This window comes from Sus scrofa, chromosome 2 (genome assembly GCF_054392235.1).
Source record: "Sus scrofa isolate SSC_HxYL_T2T_F1_AM1 chromosome 2, Sscrofa_HxYL_maternal_Yorkshire_Landrace_v2.0, whole genome shotgun sequence".
Lineage (NCBI taxonomy): Eukaryota > Metazoa > Chordata > Mammalia > Artiodactyla > Suidae > Sus > Sus scrofa.
Window position 1 is genome coordinate 137,654,509 of NC_139384.1, and position 20,458 is coordinate 137,674,966.

Consider the following 20,458-nt stretch of genomic DNA (forward strand, 5'->3'; position numbering starts at 1 on the left):
GGTCTTGGAAAAAGCATGAATTTGGGGATCAAAATATTTGATTCTGAACTTCTTCATTTACCTTATGAGAACTGTGGCAAGTTTTTTGACTTCTTAGCATCAGTGTCCTTACCTCAGATTGGAGTAAGACTTCTTTGCAGCGTGGCTCCGAAGGTTATAACGTTTACAATAGCTCTCAATGCAGGTGCCATTTACAATTACTCTCCTGATAAAATACAGTGGAAAACGCCAACACCTTGATTTCTCCTGCAGAATGTATGCGTCTGCTCTTTGAGACAAGAATAAGGTCTGGTATTTATTAAACTTTGTCTTAAATTGAAGCCATCATTCTTATTTGTTTCAAAGTGTTTGCACCCTAATTCTGTCACATTGCACAATGAACTCAATTAGTGGCATTGGTAAATTCAAAATCATTAATTCTATACTTTTATTGATAAAAATAACAAACAGCAGAGGGTAGGGACAAAGCCCTATGTCAAGTCACAGTAATCCTGCCTTAAGGTCAGTGTCAGTCCACTGAACCCGTAATATAATGCCCAAGTGGTTTCTCTAAAGTATGATAATTCTTTTGCACTTGACTACCATTAGCTATTTATGTTTTTCTGGAATCCAGGTGAATCATTTAGTCCATTTCTTTGCCCTCCCATTCTCATTATTCCATCTAAAAAAGGAACTGAATTTAGTTTGTAATATCTTTTCCTAGTAAGTCCATGTTCATTCCTAAAAATCACCATTTCTCCCTCTCTCCTTCCCTGTCACACCTGAGGTATATGGAAGTTCAAGGGCCAGAGATCAAATCCAAGCCACAGCTGTGGCCATGCTGGATTCTTACCTCAATGGACCACAGCAGGAACTCTCACCATTTCTATTTCTAATATTGTAAATTGCCTTTTAACTAATTTACTCATCTTCTTAAAAATTTTTTATTAATCTTTTTAAGGCCACCCATGGCATATGGAGGTTCCTAGGCTTAGGGTCGAATTGGAGCTGTAGCCACCAGCCTACACCACAGCCACAGCAACACAGGATCCGAGGCACGTCTGTGACCTACACCATAGCTCAAAGCAAAGCTGGATCTTTAACCCACTGAGTGAGGCCAGGGATCAAACCTGCGCCCTCATGGATGCCAGTCAGATTCCTTTCCGCTGAGCCATGGCGGGAATTCCAAATTCACTCAAATATTACTTGAAGTCAACATTGTTACCAACCTGTAGCTGTATAATCCACCTTATTTCTCTTTTTAAGTAGGAATTCCATTTCTACCTAGTCTTTTTGCCTTGTTCCACTAACCACCTGCAAGGTCTCTCGGGATGACTTCTGTCCATGTCTGGAGACTTAGTTGTTTTTTTAAAATATTTGTGCCTATGATGGGCTTATTTTCCTTCTTGCTTTTCCCCATCCTACCCCACTTACCTTAGCTTTCTAGGCTGAAGATTATTCTCTATAAATTGAAGACAAAGAAAAAAAATTTTTAAAGAAGTGGAATCTTACATTCTCTTTGTCATTTCTCACCCCTTTCCTTGTATCTGGCTCTACACATGGTTTATAAGACCCTTTTTTGTTAACTCTGACTTTTTTAAAGAAATCATCAGCTAATTGGGAGGGGGGTTAAATATTTTATTATTCCTTATGTTCATTTGCTGTGCGCACTCTATTTCTGGACTTTTAAAAGCCAAGCTTGTCAGAAGAGATGTTTTTTTGCAAGCCTACTCCCCTCCCCCTTTTTTTCCTTATCAGAACCTTTTTAAATATCAGAACTGGAACCACAGTCTTATGTTCCCTTCACTAAGTATCACCAGTCTTAAGATGAAGAGATCACATTTTCTTTCAAGTTTCCTGACCCTTCCGCAGTATCAATCAGTTCCTTTTTGCTGATCATTTTTGTGGTCCAGAGTAGCAGCTTTAATTTTTGCTTTCTCTGTTTTCTGAAAGATTTTTTTTTTTTTGGCATATAAAGAAATTGTCACATGTTCTGGTTTTGGTAAAATAAGAGAGATGTTGTTTGGACGGTTGGAGCTCTCTATCATGACTAAACTTTGTTTTCTCAGTTTTGTGCTTCTTAAAGTTTATATATTCAGCTTTTATTTTTCTCTTTCTTTCTTTCTTTTTTTTTTTTTTTTTTTAGCACCTTGTTCCGGGCAATGGGCTGTATGCTTAAATCTGATTTTCTTTCTCTGGCATGTATTCTATAATGTTTCTTCATAATTGTATCCCCATTTTTCCAATTTTATTTTCCCAGATATTTTCCATAGGTCATTTTACCTTGACTTTCCTGAATTTTATTGCAGGTATTATCATTCCAGTTTGATAATGGTACCTCCCCATACCTCTCTTCTCATTTGTGTGTATTCCAGTCAGGAATCTCATCATACCCAGTGTCAGTAACTCCTGGGTTGTATCTACTGTACTTTGTTTATACCTAAGTGTTCTTGCTTATAGCTCTGGTATGCATGCTAATGTGAGGACTGCTGGGGCTTGTTTTCAAACTTCTTGCTTCTCTTCTTGAGTGAATTTCTTGGCCATCTCTAACCTGACAGTGTGTAGAATAGCTCCTTTCCTAGTTTTTATCTGATCTTTTCACCCTCTTCCTCATTCAATTTAAAAATTGCTTTAAGAAGTCAAATATGCTGTAACCAATGTCACATAAGGTAACATTCTACCCATCTTAAATTGTGCCCTGGAGATGAAAATCTCATTTTAAGACATGTGGACGAGAACTTCATTTCCTTCCTTCTTGTATTTTGTATTTTGTCCTGAATCCTGTATTGACTTTGTCTGGATGCCCTAAATATTCTTTAGTCAGCTTTTTTCAAAGTTTGATATTACACATTATGTATAAATTTATATATAAACAATTTTAAAAAGTTGGCCGTTAGAGTTATTTTTCCTGCACAGTAATTGGTGCTTGAGTCACTTAAATGGCAACACCAGCTGAAAATCAAACCTCTCTCTACAAATTAACATCTGGACAATCCCTTATGGTCTCTTCTTTAGATTTCACTGAGAGAAGACCAAAGGGAGGAGTAAGAATTGAAAGACCTTATTTTTCATATCCAAGTCAGGCAAAGACTCTTCTTTAGCCAAAGTCCCAAACTCTGTAAAAGTAACCATGGTTAATTCAATCTAACTTCCAGTTCACAAGCTCTGGAAATCAATCAATGACAGCATCATTCCAGTGGCCATGCTTCTGAAAGTGAGCAAGTCAATAGCAGCCTCATTCTAGCCTTTCTTAGAGTGAGCAAATCAGTGACAACCTGCTTTGGTAGATAGCTGCAGATCAGAAGAGCCTCACTCCAGTGTCCACACTCCTGGAAGTCAACGGGTCAACAGCAGCCCTTCCTCTAGTGACCACCCCCTAGGTATTTTATCAGTCTCTTGTGAATTCCCAAAACTGTGCTACGCCGCTCTAAATAGTTCATTTACTGTGCTCTTGTCTGTTACCTCTCTGTGTCGTCTCTCCTTCTCTGAGGCTGACTGATACACTGAGGTACTACGAAAAATTTTTTTAATTATAGTCTCTAATTTAATGAAGATGTTTGAAAATACTGCCCTAAATCATAGAGGAATATTGTATTTATTCCTTACATGGCACTTAGGAAAACAGAAAACTATATTTTATGTAGTATATATTAATAGTTTATAGAAAGATTTCTATCCTAACGTGTTAAACAAGTTCTGACACCTAGATCAACAAAGCTTTCATGGTCAAGACTGTCTACTTGTCCTGGGTCCTTATTTCTCAAGAGCGCCTGTCTGACAAAGTACATTAAGCCTTCTTTGCCCACATTTTGAAAGAGAAACAGCAAGAGTTTTAAGTCTCTCTCAGACCGATTAACTATGGTCATTGTTGTTAGGCAGCTAGAGCATCAGCTACTGTGGGGATATGGACCCTGAAGGAGATGGGATGGGGGGCGCTGGGCACCATTAGCGCACAGAGTGGTGGAGGGTTTGGGCTTGATAGTTGGATAAATCTGCGTTTATGTTCTGACACTTGATGGCTGTATGACCTTGGGGTAAACTGCTTAACTTCTCTAAGCCTCAGTTGCCTCCTTCCAAGAAGGAAATTAGCACTGATTTCACTGAGTTTTGGTCGGTAAGCTGTATTAAGATATGTTCATTGTAGGCAAGTTTTGCTCATAGTAGGGACTCAATGAAGGGTAGCTGTTACTGGCTGTTGTTTAAGCAGTACAAGAGCGTAGAACTACCATGGAAAAGATGACATGATAGAAACCTTGATTGTATATTTAGCTTGACAGGCCTATGTTTGTTGTCATTTCAAATATCTGTGAGTAAGGTGTTTGTGTCAAGGAACAGATTAATGGGGAAATTAAATTTATTTTGGAGATAACAGAAAAAAAAAACTCTACTAAGAGCAGTGGTACTGATGCCCGTGACTAAATGAGTGTCATTTGTTCCCAGTTTTCTCGTCTTCTCTTTGACTGCAGCAAGGACACAGTGGCTTCATAGAAAGAAGACTGAAGTAGGAAATGAGAAATGTGTCCTGTTCAGCAGTTAGCCGTGTTGCTCAGTCTTTCTGGGCCTCTACTTCATCTCCAAGGGAAGTGTTAAGACTGAATTTATCCCCTCAAAATTCGTGTGTCGAAACCCTAGCACCTGGTGTGATGGTTTTAGGAAGTGGGCTTTTAGGAAGTAATTAGGTTTAGATGAGGTCATGAGGGTGGGGCCCCCATTATAGGATCGACATCCTTATAAGAAGAGGAAGAGAGACCTGAGGTCTCTCTCTGCCATATAAGGGCAGCAAGAAGGTAGCCATCAGTAAGAAAGGCAGAAGGTTCACCAGGCACCACATCTGCTAGCACCTAGATCCTGGACTCCCCAGTCTCCAGAACTGTTGTTGAAGCCACCCAGTTTATGGTATTTTGTTATGTCAGCTTAAGCAGATGAATATAAAATTTTGGTACCAAAAAAATGGAATCTTGTTGTAACAAATGCCTAAAACTGTGAAAGTGGTTTTAGAACTGGGTAATGTGTGGAATTTGAAGGCATTTTGAGGTGCATGATAGAAAAAACAGATTGTCATGAAGGGATTTTTTTTTTTTTCTTTTTTAGGGCCATATGCATGGCATATGAAAGTTCCCAGGCTAGGGGTTGAATTGGAGCTGGCCTGTACCACAGCCACAGCAACACTAGATCTGAGCCACGTCTTCCACCTACAGCGCAGCTCACAGCAGCGCCAGATCCCCAACCCACTGAGCGGGGCCAGGGATTGAACTTGCATCCTCATGATTACTAGTTGGATTTGTTTCTGCTGAGTCACAGTGGGAACTCCATGAAGGGATTATTAAAGGTGATTCTAGCGAGGACTCAGAAAGGAAACAAGGGGGGTATAGAGAAAGCCTCCATTTCCTTTGAGAATAAGAATACAGGAGTTCCCGTTATGGCTAGGTGGGTAACAAACCCGAACGGTATCCATGAGGATTCAGGTTTGATCCCTGGCCTTGCTCAGTGGGTTAAGGATCTGGTGTTGCTGTGAGCTATGGTGGAGGGCAGATGCAGCTCAGAGAAAGAATACATAAATATTGTTGGTTAAGAAAATGTTGATAGAATTATGGATAGTAAAGATTGTTCTGATAAGGTTTCAGACTGATATGAGGCATAGGCTATTGGATAATGGAGAACAGATGATCCATGTTATAAAGTAGCAATAAACTTGACTCAACTCCACCCCCACCCCTACCCCCGCCCCTGCCACTGTCCTACAGCATATGGAGCTCCTGGGCCAGGGATCAGATCCGAGGCCGCCTAGGGCACAGCAGGAGCCTTTAACCCACTGTGCTGGGCCAGGTTTAGAACCTGCTTCCTGGCACTGCAAAGAAAATGCTGATCCTGTTGCTCCATAGTGGGAACTCCAGGCTGAACTGTCTTAAATTGTTTTGTAGAGTGTAGGACTTGTGAGTGATGAAATTGGATATTTAGCTGAGGAGATTTCTAAGCAAAATGTTGAAGGAGGAGCTTGGCTCCTCTTGACTGCTTATAGTAAAATGTGAGAGGAGAGAGATGAATTGAAGAAGGAATTGCTAAGTAAAATGGAAATAGCCCTTAAAGATTTGGAAAATTCTCAGCCTCTTCATATTACAAAAAATGAAAAAGCTTGTTGGGAGGCAAACATTAAGAGTGTGGCCAAAGAACCATTTGATAAGGAGATTAATATGTGCGTGAACCAGAGACCAAATCAACTACCCCACTGCCACTTTGAAGTGAAGGGTTCAGAGATGGGATGAAATGGAAGACAGCCATCTGGATCATAGAGCTGTCTAATTGTGAACAGGCTGTTTTCTTCAAGGCAAGGGAAGACTGATCCAGAAGGCAATTCACAGACCATCAGGGCTGCTTGTATGTTTTCAGAGGTTGGGCCATCACCTCAGTTTCACCAGTCCAGAGATTAACTGCCTGGAGCCCTAGGCATGGGGTTGCCCAGAGCCTAAGGATTGTGACTCATCTGGCAGAGCTGCAGAGGTAAGTCTGCTGCCCCAGTGGTCCTTAAGGCAGAGCACTGAAGCAAAGAGGATCGTTCCTGAGGTTCAAGATCTAATCGTATTCGCCTTGCTAGGCTTTGGACTTACTTGGGATCCCTCACTCTTTTTTTCCTTCCTGTTTCGCTCTTATAATAGGAATGTCTTTCCTGGTGTCACAGGGTCATAGCTGTAGAGGGATTTTGTCTCTGGATGAATCATACCTGAAGTCTCACCATATGTGATTTCGATGATGTTTTGCTGAGATTGGATTTTAGACTTTAGAACTGATGTTGGAATGATGAAAGACTTTGGGGACTGTTAGGATGGGATGGATATATTTTGCCTATAAGAGTGGTATGAGGAGTTCCTGTTGTGGCTTAGTGGATTAAGAACCCAACTAGTATCCATGAGGATGAAGATTTGATCCCTGGCCTTGTTCAGTGGGTTAAGGATCCAGCATTGCTCTGAGCTTCGGTAGGTAGGTCACAGACGTAGCTCGGATCCTGTGTTGCTGTGGCTATGGCTTAGGCTGGCAGCTGTAGCTCCGATTGGACCCCTAGCTTGGGAAATTCCATATGCTGCAGGTGCAGCCCTTAAAAAAAAAAAAAAAAAAAGAATGGCATGAGTTTGGGGGTACCTGGGGTAAAATGTTGTAGATTAATCATGTGTGTCCCCCTGGAATTCATATGTTGAAGCCTCTAACCTCCAAAGTGATGATATTTGGAACTGGGGCCTTTGGCCTTAGATTTCGATGAAATTGTGAGGGGTCCCCATGATGAGATTCGTGTCCTTATAAGAAGAGGAAAGGTGAGGTGTGGTGAGGAGGAGCTATTTGCAAGCCAGAAGGAGAGTTCTCACCAGGGACTGAAAGTGCTGGTACCTTGATCTGGGATGTCCTAGCTTCCAGAACTGTGAGAAGTAAATGTCTGTTGTTTAAGCCACCCAGCCCATGGTAGTTTGTGATAGCAGCCTGAGCTGACTAATACAGGAACTAATCAAGAAAACTAACTCAGCGTTTCTATGAAGATGATTCTATTAGCCTTTGATATCATCACCAGGACATGGCAATCAAATGAAATAGTGGATTTGGAAAATACTGTGCTCTCTAGAGCGGAGATTTCCACACTTACTTGGGTGTCAGAACCACTTAAAGATAGTGATTTTTTTTTTTTTAAAGAAAATTCTTGGGCCCTCCTCTCAGGGATTCTAATGGAGGTGAAGAGGCGCTATTCTTAAAGAACTCCTCTAATCTCATCTGTCACCGGTTTGGGATGCATTACTGTGAAACAGCCTCACTAAGTTGTCCTTGAAGGGGATGACTTAAATTAGATAAGCTCCTGAGAGTTGCCTGCTCGGATGTCCCTTTAAAAGCCCTCTTCCTTGGTGTGGTGCTCTTAGTGCTATTCTTAAAGTATTTCTGGTTCTCCCCTCCTTAATCAATGAGAGAGTTGTGCCTCCTGCTCATTTGTGATTGGTGAGGCCACGTGACTCATGGCCTAGACCATTGTTTTCTGACTCCACTCAGTATTTTAGCTCCTGACTGGCTTCCCTCCACAGACCTGGGCCAACATTTGCCCAGTTTCCTGATAGATTCTCATTTGAGTAAACAAACACAGTCAACCCTTCCAACCCCAGAGATTCAAGCAAAAGACTCTCCATTGGGCATTTTGTGCTTTCCCATCCATTTATTCTGTTATTTTCTTTTTTCTCAGCCAAACTCCTTGAACGTTGTGATATTGCAGTACTGTCTCTCCTATTCCAGGGCCTGAATCAGTATGTAACATGATCACTGCTTGACCCTCCCAGGCCTAGCCTCTATGTGCTCTGCTCTCAAGTCCAGGACTGTGGTAGTAAAAGCTCTAGGATGTATTTCATGTGAAATACAATTTCTTTTGTTTTTTTGTGTGTTTTATGAGCTTGTATAGATAAGTATGTATAGATGTAAGGAAAAATGAAGAATTCTTAAATGTCAGATAGTGTGATGTTTAGGGGAATTATTGGCTAAAAACCCTTCTGACCAAGTCCCAAGTTAATTAATAGGTTCTTTTTATGAGACAGTGAGTGAAAGGTTCAGAATACCAAGGGACAGATTCAGTCAGAAAAGCTCTTCAGCAAAGACCCTTTTATTTGCCACTTAATATAAATTGATTATTAGATACTATCCCCACTAGTTCTCTGGTGAAGTAACTTCTTTCCTTAAATTATTTTAAGAGCCTAAGAGTGGAAATAGCCAATTAAGAGGTCTTTGTGTTTAAGCTCCATGATGTAATATGGTCTTTGTTCCCTTTTTTATACATCAAAGAACATTAATAATGATGACATTTAAATCCAACTTTATCTTTCACAGGATACTGTAAAGTAGATTTCCTCTATTCTCTAATAGAAATATTCAGAGATGAAAATATGTGAAAGTTCTCATGCCATAGAAAAAGATAAAATGATTTAAAATGATTGCTTAGCTAACCCCCCCCAAAAAAAGAGTTCCCTGGTGGCCTAACAGTTAAGGATCTGGCGTTGTCATTGCTGTGTCATGTTGTTCCCTGGCCCAGGAACTTCTGCATGCTGCAGGTGTGGCCAAAAATAAAAAAATTGCTTGGGGCTGTTTCATCCCCTGGTCATAAGCTGTATAAATGACTCCTGGGTAACAAAAGTACATGTTTTATGTTGCATTGCTGTCCAAGACATGGCTCATTTTTATTCCAGAGGAAGCAAAGATGGCCATTTGGCCAGAGATCAAAAAACCCTGGCAGAGTTTCCTAGGAGCCCCCTGACAAAGATAGGCCTGGATGAAGGGGATAAACATTCATTTATTCATTTAAGTAATTTTTCTAAAAGTGGTGAGATTGTGAGTGAATTTTATGTTTAAGATTTTTTTCAGTATTTTGCAAATGAAAATTTTTTTCTTTAAAATTTTTTTATTGTAGTTGATTTATAGTGTTCTGTCAATTTCTGCTGTACAGCACAGTGATCCAGTTATACATTTATAGAAACTTTTTTTTTTCACACACTGTTGGAAGTCCTAGTCACAGCAATCAGACAGTCAGACAAATGAAAATTTAAAGCCAATGAAGTGAGAAGTGAGTGAGAACATGAGGAAACAGAAACTTTGGATACAGGCTCTTCTTTCAGGAAGCTTGGCTGATGGAAAGGGGGAAAGAGAGGAATAACTGGATGTAGAAACAGGATCAGAGAGGAGGGTGTTTTGTTTGTATTTTTATGATTGGAGGAGCTTGAATGTGTTTGTTTACTGGGGGAAGAGTCTATCAGTGAAGATGAAGTCAAAGCTATTGGAGAGGGAGAATGATGTAGAGGAAAGGACCTTTACAGGGAATGAGCTAAGATTCCAAAGAAAGTGGAGAAATGACAGAAGGGGCTAGTTGGGCTTTGTGGAGATGATATGCACAAGACAGGTACAAAAGTCGTTCAAAGATGCTGTAGCATCTTTGTTGAATTAATAGATAAGTGAACCCAAGAGGTGGCTCCCCATGGGTTGCTTTTTATCTGGAAGAACACAGAAACCCTGAAGAGATTGGGGTTGGTTCTGGAAAAAGTTCAAGAGCAAGCACAATTATTTCAAACTTCATTTTGTTATAACATTTGCTACCCACGACCTTCAGTTTTTCTTTAGACAATGTATAGTTAATGAGATAAAAATTATTGGATAATAATAATGTAGTTAAAAGTGAAAGAAATCTTTCACCTACTGCTATGATAATTATCTACTTTTTTTTTTTTTTTTTTTTTTTTTTTTTGGCTTTTTACCATTTCTTAAGCCGCTACCGTGGCATATGGAGGTTCCCAGGCTAGGGGTCGAATCGGAGCTGCAGCCACCGGCCTACGCCAGAGCCACAGCAACGCAGGATCCGAGCCGCATCTGCAACCTACACCACAGCTCACGGCAACGCCGGATTGTTAACCCACTGAGCAAGGGCAGGGACTGAACCCGCAACCTCATGGTTCCTAGTCAAATTTGTTAACCACTGCGCCACAACGGGAACTCCATAATCATCTACTTTTAACTAGACCTTTGGTATAATAAGTGTTCAACAAGCAGTTTGCTCTTTTAAAGAGTCCTTGGTAATATAAGTTGCATTATGCATTAAGGTGACATTTTATATGTTTTTAATATGAAACATTTTGATGTTTCATATTAATTATACTACATTATTTTGGTATAGATATCTAGTTAGCTCAAGAGCTTAAAATTCAGTGCTAATGTACCTCAGCATTTTACTTTGAGATAATATATAGACCAAAGTCAGATGTTAACCAAAATGCACACAAGGGAAATACAAAAATTTCTGTTGTATCTGACTTTGTTAATGGAAAAATAATGAAAAATAATTAAGTAGAACAGGAAAATAACTTTAGGTTCCTTTGTTTACTCTTTATTATTGGTTAAAAATATGAATTTAAAATTTTATTTTGGAACAAAACAGTGCTTTAGCCAGCTAAAGATTTATTTATGCTGATTTAGACACGAATAGATTAAGTTCTATTTGCACATATGTCTATATACCAATACACTTAGAAAATGTCTTCCTCTAGTGGAAGGAATTAGCTTTTACTTCTCTCTTTCTATCCTTTGTGCTTTCACAGTATACCTGCAGTGAATATCTTGTATGGTGCTAAATAAAGGTAATACTTTTGGGGGCCAAAGAGAAAATGAATGCAGATTAGCAACATTCTCAATTGCTAATCTAAAAAGGTTCTTCTAAGTAGTCATTTTATAATTGGAAATATATTATTCTCTAAGTTTTAAAAAAATCCTTAAAATATGAACTCTTGTGGGTTTTCTCTACATGAAAGTACAGATGTAGAATTCTTTCTGTATATGTATGTATGTATGCATCTATGTGTGTACCTATCTATAATTATCATTGAGTCAAATTCACATAAAAATTTACTATTTTAACAATTTCATTGTGTACAATTCAGAGGCATTATATACATTGTGCAACCAATAGCATTATCTCATTCCAGAAAGTTTTTATCACCCTTAAAAGAAACCCCATACCCATTAAGCAGTCACTTCCCATCACCCTTCAACACCTCAGCCTCTGGCAACCTCTCATCTTCTTTCAGTCTCCGTTGCTTCGACTATACATTTCATTTAAATGAAATTACACAATATGTGACCTTTTGAAACTGGCTTCTCTATTTAGCCTAAATGTTTTTAAGGTTTACCCAAGTTGTGTCATGTAAGAGTACTTCTTTACTTTTTTTGACTGAATAATATTCCATTGTATGTGTCTACAATTTTTGCTTATCCATTCATCAATTAAGGAACATTGGGATTGTTTCTACCTTTTGTCTATTATGAATAGCGATGCTATTAACATTTGTGCACAAATTTTTACGTAGACTTAGACTCTCAAATTTCTAAGGTAGAATTTCAGGACCATGTGGTAACTCTATGTTAAAATTTTATGAAACTGTCAAATTTTCCACAATGATTGTACTACCAGCAGCAACATATGAAGATTTCCAGTTTCTCCACATCCTTGTCAATACTTACTAATTTTCATTTTTCAGAATAATTTTTTAAAGTATAAGCATTCTCTTGGGTATAACATGGTATCTCAGTGTGATTTTGGTTTAAATTTTCCTAATGACTGATGGTATTGAGCATCTTTTTATGTGTTTATTAACCATCTGTTTATATATTAGAGAAACATATGAGTTCTTTGCTCATTTTTTAATTGTGTCATCTGTATTTTTATTGTTGAGTTGTAGGAATTATATATATATGTATATATATGTGTGTATATATATGTGTATATATATATATATATTCTGAATACTAGGCTTTTATCAGTTATAATTTCTCCTATTCTGGGTTGTATTTTATTTTATTTATAATGTCCTTTAATGCACAACACAAAAGTTTTAAATTTTGATCAAGTTTAAATTTTTCTTTTGTTCTTTGTGCTTTTGCTAAATCATTGCCTAACTCAAAGTTGAGAAGATTTTCATCTGTGTTTCTTTCTAATAAACATTTTACAGTTTATTAGGTCTTGATGCATTTTGATTTAATTTTTGTTTGTGGTGTGAAGGTCCAAATAAATTTTACATGCAAATCTCTAATCGTTGAAATTTGTTTATGTCTTAGGACTGCCTAGTCTTCTTAAGATGGCCAGGCAGGAGGACATTTTCCCCCTAGGTGGTGACCTAAGGCAAATAGACCATCAGTTATTTCTTCAACAAAAACAGATTTATCAGGATCAGCAGAGAATTGAATTTGGGATCTGTAGTCATGGTGAACCACATGCTGGTTCCCACATAGCAAGGGAAAGAGAGCACTTTTATAGAGGGGAGAAGGAAGTTGAGTGGCTATAGTAAACAAAAGATTCATGGCTTTTCATTGGCTGACTCCTTGCCAGGAAAGACGAGGAATCTCTTCTTCATTGGTCTCTACTATTGTTGCAAAGCATGAGAGCTTCGCCTCTGGTCTCCTGACTCTATTTGAATGAGGTGTCTGTTTATTGACTTCTTTACATTTCCCCCTTTTGATCAAGATCTTTCCCTGAAAGCATCATGATTAAGAGTCAGATTTTCCAATATTAGAGGCTTTTTGTCCCTTGTTGCCTGGGTATATCATATGGAAGGGTAAGTGCTTAGACTGGAAAACTACTGAGGTCACGTTCAAGTAATAAGGACCAGTAAGAGGGAAAACTCTCAGATACTTTTTATGTAAAGTTCACATAGTATCAAGATCATAGACACTGGAGGTCATCTGAAGTGTTACGTCATGATCAGAGTTTTGGGAACAAACACCCATCAGGCCTGGTCCAAATATTTTGGGAAAACCATCTCATCAGTTATTGTCTGCTTTGATTCCAAGAAATCTTTACATTTAGGTCACCAGATGATGTGCAGATAGTCTAGTTTAGTGCTTACTTTAGGTATGTTACGTGAATCCAAGAGTCTACTCCATGGGGTTTGGTGGCACCAGGGTTGATTAGCAATACCTGATAAGGGCCTTTCCAGGAATTCCCACATGGCTCAGCAAGTTAAGGATCCAGCATTGTCACTGCAGTGGTTTGGGTTGCTGCTGTGGCACTGGTTCTATACCTGGCCTGGGAACTTCCATATGCTGTGGGTGTGGCAAAAAAAAAAGAAAGAAAAGAATAAGAGCCTTTGTAGTGATGTTAAGAGGAGTTTCTCTGGAGGTATCTTTTCTAATAGAGGAAATGTCTAGGTTGTAAGGTGTGATGGATGCTTAAGTCACAGAAGAGGCAGTAACCTGTCTGCAAGGGAAGGCTTCAGTCTAGTGTGTAAACATACAGACCATGACTAAAATATATTTATATTCATTAGCGGATGAATTGGTATGAAATCTATTTGCCAGGCCTCAAATGGTTCATTAGGTAGTATAAAATGTCCAGGAGCAGTATAAACAGACTTCTCTGTGTTGTAATGCAGATAAGTTGGGTAGGAACTTTTTGTTAATGTTTTCCCCACCAATATTGATTAATGACTGCAGTCATTTTGTCAGTAGACCAGTGATTTAATGCATGTACAGTGGTGAGAGTCTCTAGTAGGTCTGGGTTGTTGTTTGGTCCAAACCAGAGCTTTTTCTTTTTATCAGACCAACAATTTTTGCATTTTCAATCTTGTTTTTCCTTTTCTAAGGACAATTGTTGGGGTTCTCTAGCCAGTTTTTCTAAGTTATCATTTGGTGAAATATCCCCTTGGACCATGACAGAAATTTGGCTGCTCGTGGTTCCTTTAAAGGCATGATTCCTTGCAGAAATGTTTGCAAAGTAAATTCCCTTGGTTTACAGACAGTCAAGTTTAGAATGCCCCAGAATCTCAATAATAGCTAACATTGCAGGTACATTTGAATTGCATCTGGCAATTCCTAAATATAGAGGCCATTTAAAATTTTATTTATGCTAGAAATAAGGAAGCCACATTGCTTCAGCAACATTCCAAAATCAGGAGCTGCTCCAAAAGCCTATTTACTATCAATATAAATATTGGCAGTTTTGACCTTGGCTGAAGTGCAAGCCCATCTAAAAGCATATAATTCAGGAGTTCACGTATGGCTCAGTGGTTAACGAATCCATTCAGGAACCACGAGGTTGCAGGTTCAATCCCTGGCCTTCTATCCGGCACCCCATGAGCCGTGGTGTAGGTCACAGACATGGCTTGGATCCCGTGTTGCTGTGGCTGTGGTGTAGGCCTGTGGCCACAGGTCCAATTAGACCCCTAGCCTGGGAACCTCCATATGCTGCAGGTGCGGCCCTAGAAAAGACAATGAATAAATAAATAAAAATAAAAGCATATAATTCAGCCTGCTGGACCCAAATATTCATAGGTCCTCAACAACATCAAAAGGAGTTACAATAGCATATCCAACACAGTATTTGCCATTGTTGTCTTTGAAATAACCATTAGTGAACCATGAGAAGTCAGAGTTACCCAAGGGAATTTCCTGCAGATCATCACAAGGAGTCAGGAGGTTATCCATCAGCATTAAGCAGTCTTGAGGGACTTCGTTAATGATGGGATAAGAGTAGCAGGCTTAAGGTTATTATAATGTACAAGAGTTATTTGAGGAGCATTTAACAAAAGGATTTCATAGAAGGTGAAAGGGCTGACTGAGAAATGTTGAGTGTGATGAGAATTCAGGAGGGCTTCTCCCACATGAGGTACAAAAATTGTTAAAGGGAGTCCCATGGTGATTTTCCTGATGACCTTAACCAAAAGGGTAGTGGCAGTGATGGCCGTAATGCGAAGGGCACATCCCCACAACACAGGGTCCAGTTGATGGGTATAATACCCTGTAGGTTGTAATCCAACTGTGTTTGGGTGAGGACTTCAAGGACGTTCCTTTCCTTTTCATAAACAAAAGGGAAAATGGAATCTGATAATTGGTATTCCCAAGGGCAGATGGGTTTATCAAACTTTGCTGTCCATTTCTTCCCATAAAATTGAATTGGGGTTGTTTTTCTTTGGTAAAACATACAGAGGTTTGGCCATAAGGGAGAAATTGGAGTCCGATTTTGGCATTAACTAACTTGCTACAGAAAACTTTGCAGCTGGCGCTTAGTTTTGGATTTTGGGAAATCTAGGGCACCATGAAGCCTATCTGGATCTAGGTGTTGCCCTTCTTCTGATATCAGGGGCCATAAGTATCAAACCTGAGTTTGCTCAGGCTGCAATTTTTCTTTGGTGCCCTCTAAGGTAAAAGCTTTAGCAATTGGATCTTGTCTTCCTGTCAGGAGGTTTGCGAAGGAGAGCAAAGAAGCAAATCATTTATATCTCACAACAGAGTAGAACCCCTGGGGGACTTTTTATCATTCCAGATCAGCCTTTAGGATTTGTGAGAAATAGGAAGGCCCTTCACTAAAACCCTGAGGCATTACTGTGTAAGTGAATTGTTTTTCTTACCAAGTGATTGCAAAAGGGTGTTGGCTAGATTCATCAACTGGAACAATAAAAGATGCATGTAATAAATCAATTATAGTAAAGAATTTGCTTCTGGGGGGGAACGGATGTTAGTTAAAGTATGAAACAATAGGGTGTTGAGGGATAACAATGTTATTTATTACTTGGAAACCCTGGACAAACCTCCACCCATGGCCCTTAATTTTCCTCATTGGTAAATTGAATTATTACAGGGACAAGTACAAGGGATTATAAAGCCTTGAGCTTTGTCTATTAATATATTAAGGACTTTATGCCTTGAAAGGCTTGAAGGGGTTCTTTACTTATAGGACATTGATTAATCCTGGGAAGATGATTTAAAGATCTGTTTGCATCTGGATGGAGGGTGTGCTGTGATTTTGCCAACAATTGTTGGAGATTTTGCCCATAAGGAGGATGGTGGCTGATGCAATAGGGGCAAATGACCAGTGTCATTTTAGTACCATCAGGGATGAAACAAATAAAGGATGTCCAAATATCACTTAATTCACTGGATCGGTTACTTGATTACTACTGTCAAATTCTAGAGTTATTTCTTCCTTTTGGGAGAAAGAAATTCTAATATGATACTTCTAACAAGTCTTGGCCTAAAAAATGGATAGGGGTGGAGGAAAGAAGGAGGAAAGGGTGGGTATCTATGCAAGGACCTAAACAAAGGGAATAGGTTTAGAGACAGGAATCTCTTGAGGCTCATTATAGATCTCCACTATCTGAAATGTTTTAGTATTCTGAGGCAGGGGTCTGTTTTATACTAGTAGGGTTGAACACGACGATCATGGCTTTGTCGTCAGGACTGGAAAATATTCATTCCCAATCTGGAGAAATATTTGTTCAAACTGACTAATATATTTGAACAAATATTTGAACAAATATTTGTTCAAACTGACTGAGGAAGTATTGGGAAAAGTCTTTCTTGTTCCTGGAGTTCTGTCATTAAGAATTGGGAGGATGTTGGAAAGGCTGGTTAGAGGGCTGAAGGCACCTGAAGTTCTTAAACTTGCAACCATCTCTTTTCCAGTATCCTGGCTTTTTGCAGTAGAAACCAGGGGAGTTTGGGTTTTGTTTAGGAGGCTTCATTTGCTGGAGTTGAAGATTAAGAATTTTGTCCATCTTCCTTGAAGGTGGCTCATCTACAGTGTGAGAGAGCTAGTTTGCCAGATTAACTAGGTCTGGCATGCACATAGTTTCCCATTCCATACTGGTTCTTTTTACTAGAAGAGAAAGGTTCCATTCAGCCCAGGAATAGAGTTAAAAGCTACCCAGGTGGAATCCGTATCTAAAGGAAGACTGGATTTTTCTTTAAAAGCAATCTGAAGTCAGTTGTGACAGTCATGAACAGGTTCATCAGGTTTTTGTGTGCAAACCTGATTTGGGTTCCAGTGAACAGGTTTTGGAAAAGCCCTAGGAATTGCCCTATGAAGTTTCCTAGTGATTGCCTACCTTAGGAGGCTGGTCTTGGTTTTTCAATTTTAGAAACCTTTCAGGATTTTTCCCATTTATCAGTTTTCATTCACTGCTGGACCAGGCCTTCGCCAACAAGCATGTGAACTAGCTGTTATAAGTCAGAGAAACCAGGTTGATACATTTGAATGGCTGTATTAAATTCCTCAGCAAATCTGAGAGGGACTTCTGTTACTTTGGGAAAATCTTTGACTATGGCTGGCAGTTCCTCTTTGTCCAGAGAGTATAAGAAATTGAGAGTTTAGGAGTTCCCATTCATGGTGCATTGGAAATGAATCTAACTAGGAACCATGAGGTTGCAGGTTTGATCCCTGGCCTCGCTCAGCAGGACAAGGATCCAGCATTGCTGTGAGCTGTGGTCTAGGTTGCAGATGCAGCTTGGATCTGGCATTGCTGTGGCTCTGGCATAGGCTGGCAGCAGCAGCTCCAATTAAACCCCTAGCCTGGGAACCTCCATATGCCGCAGTTGTGGCCCTAAAAAAAACGAGAGACCAAAAAAAAAAAAAAATTAAGAGTTTAACCTCTGGAACCTGAGAAGGCTTAATTTTGGAGTTCTGATAAGTTCAGAGGAAAGGGGAGTGGGGAGAGTTTCATAGGAAAGGGAAAATGGGCATCGGGCAGATGAGGGTATAGAGGAAGTGTAAGTGGTACAGAAGAGAAGGAGGAAGGTGATGCTGGAGAAGGAATCTGAACCTGAGAAGCTGAGGGAGAGAGACAGATTGGTGCTGGAGGCTGAGCCTGAGACAAAGACTCCAAGGAAGAGGACCCTGAAGCTTTGGGAGCCATTTTATCTTTCTTTAATCATTTATTTGCCTCAGTTAATCTTAAACTCTTTTTTGCAGAGAGACAATTTTAGGCTCCTTATAACATTTGGAAGCCTCAAAATACCAATCAAAACAGACATTCCATTCTCTTCTGGAAATTTTTGAGCTACTTTTAAAGTCCAATTTTTATTTTATTTTGAAATTTTTGAGCTATTCTTAAAGTCCAATTTTACTTTAAGAAAATTTAAGTTTGGGGGTTTCAGAAATTCCCTTTAATGGCTATTGATATTCTAAACTGCCTTTGGTCAGGTCAATCTATTTAGTTAAAAACCTGCATGAGAAAGGACTGCAGTTTACAAATACAAAATCAGTTGCAGTCCCTATAGAGAGGGTACCTTCAAAATATTTAGATAACTGGGATCCCACTTCTCAGAAATTTTTATCTAGAGTAAAAGAATAATTTTAAACAGCTCAAACAGCTTGGATTTCAAACACCTTCAACAGTTCACATAACTCAAGTTACAGGCTTAATACCAGCCAGTTCTAAGGAAACAGCTTAGTCCCAGAGGAGCCAGGCTGAAGGCTTCTCAGTCAGTTCCCTGAGAATAGCCCCTATTCCAAAGGAATGGGTTGAAGGCTGAAAAGAGTGCAGTTTTATTGAAACACCCTTTGTTTCTGAAGGAATGAACTGAAGACCTCTTGGCTAGTTTCAGTTGAAACAGTCTGATCTCAGAATCAGACTGAAGTACCACATGAACACTCACATACAGAATTAAGTCCATAACCAGAAAGAACAAAGCCTTAAGATGGATCCTGGATAAAGCCTGGAGAGCTTCAAATGCAAAGAGGGTATAATTTCAGATCCAGGAGAAAGATATACCTTCATATTCCAGGGTTGGCAAGAAAAGCCTTTTAAATAAGTGACAATAGGCTCACTTGTGGACATTGCATCTGTATGCTCATTAGCCCTGGAGCCCACCGAGAGTCCTCTCTGGTCCCCATAAAAGCCACCAAAATGTTGACCTAAAACAAATAGACCATCAGTTATTTAAGATCAGCAGGGAATTGCAGTTTGTGGTCGGTTACCATGACTAGCCCCCTGCAAGTCCCAGCAGGGCAAGGGAAGGAGAATACTCTTGTGGAGGGAAAAGAAAGTTGGGAGGACTACAGTAAGCAAAGTGTCTATAGCTTTTCATTGGCTGAGTTCTTGCTAGAAAGGGAGGCTCCTTCCTGTTGGGGTCTGCTATTGCTGTAAGGTGTGAAAGCTCTTTCTTCTGGTTTCCTGACTCTTAAATTGAGGTTTCTGTTCATTAGGGTTTTGTTTACCTAGGGAATTCTTTCTTATTGTCATGTGAGTGTCTTCTATCTGAGATTAACATCTGTTGAAAAGATTTCATCTCTCCCATTGAATGGTAGTTGCCTAGCTCCTAATGTTCTATGTTTGATGGTAAGAGAGGAGACAACTCTTCTTTATATTAACTTATAAACCATCTCCCTGTTTTAATTCATGTCTCAGCCATGGCTCCTCTTTTCCTAGTATCTCCAAAACCACAGCTTCTTAATTGTTTTGCAGAATAAAATACTTCTCATACTGTCTATACCTCTCTATTTGGTTACCTGAGGCTAAGGGCCACTCTGCTAAATCTACATGGTTGATTTTTCCTGTTCTACCAGTGCATGTATGTGTTTTAGTTCCACCTGTACCATATCAGTGAATCTACTAGGTGCCTAAGTGCTCAGATGGCAAAAACCCTCTGAACAGAGTTCAGAGATGGGTTTTTCCATAGTATCTTGTCATCAGAGGCCTTGAGGCTATTCAGAAAGATGTTTGTGTCTTACAGAGTATAAACAAATAACTAGTACTCAGTAAATAATTGTTATTTGGTTTTATTGTTGAAGCCTAATGAAAAACAAGTATTCTAATCTATGTAGGGAGTGAAATGGGACTTTATCAGGCAAGGGGAGGAAGAAAAGTATTGATATGACAGACGTCTGTTAACTAGAAAATATATTTTTTGCATCAACAATAAGGTTGAGACAAATTCGTAAAAATTAGATAGTTATTAGACTAATATATTACCTTAATCTGTTCCTCTTATAATTATGATGTACTTATAGTCTCTATTGAATAACTACAATTACAATAAATTTATTTTAAAATACTATTTTATAATAGACCTAGTACTATTTAGTGAAATGCTTTGTCATTTCTCTTGATTTTATAGCATCCAACCCCTAGAATCTCTATTCTAAATACATTTCTGAAGCTATTGACTCTTCTCTCCATTTTGCAAGGATAGAAACTGAAACCTGTAGTCTAGT

At 39.1% G+C, this 20,458-nt stretch overlaps 1 long non-coding RNA gene across 1 annotated transcript; it reads left to right on the forward strand.

Moving 5' to 3' along the window:
* On the forward strand, positions 1-6,110 carry LOC146405718 (uncharacterized). The gene is made up of 2 exons (XR_014838708.1): positions 1-4,289; positions 5,496-6,110. It is a non-coding gene; the product is annotated as an uncharacterized LOC146405718 (long non-coding RNA).
* The last annotated feature ends 14,348 nt before the right edge of the window (positions 6,111-20,458 follow it).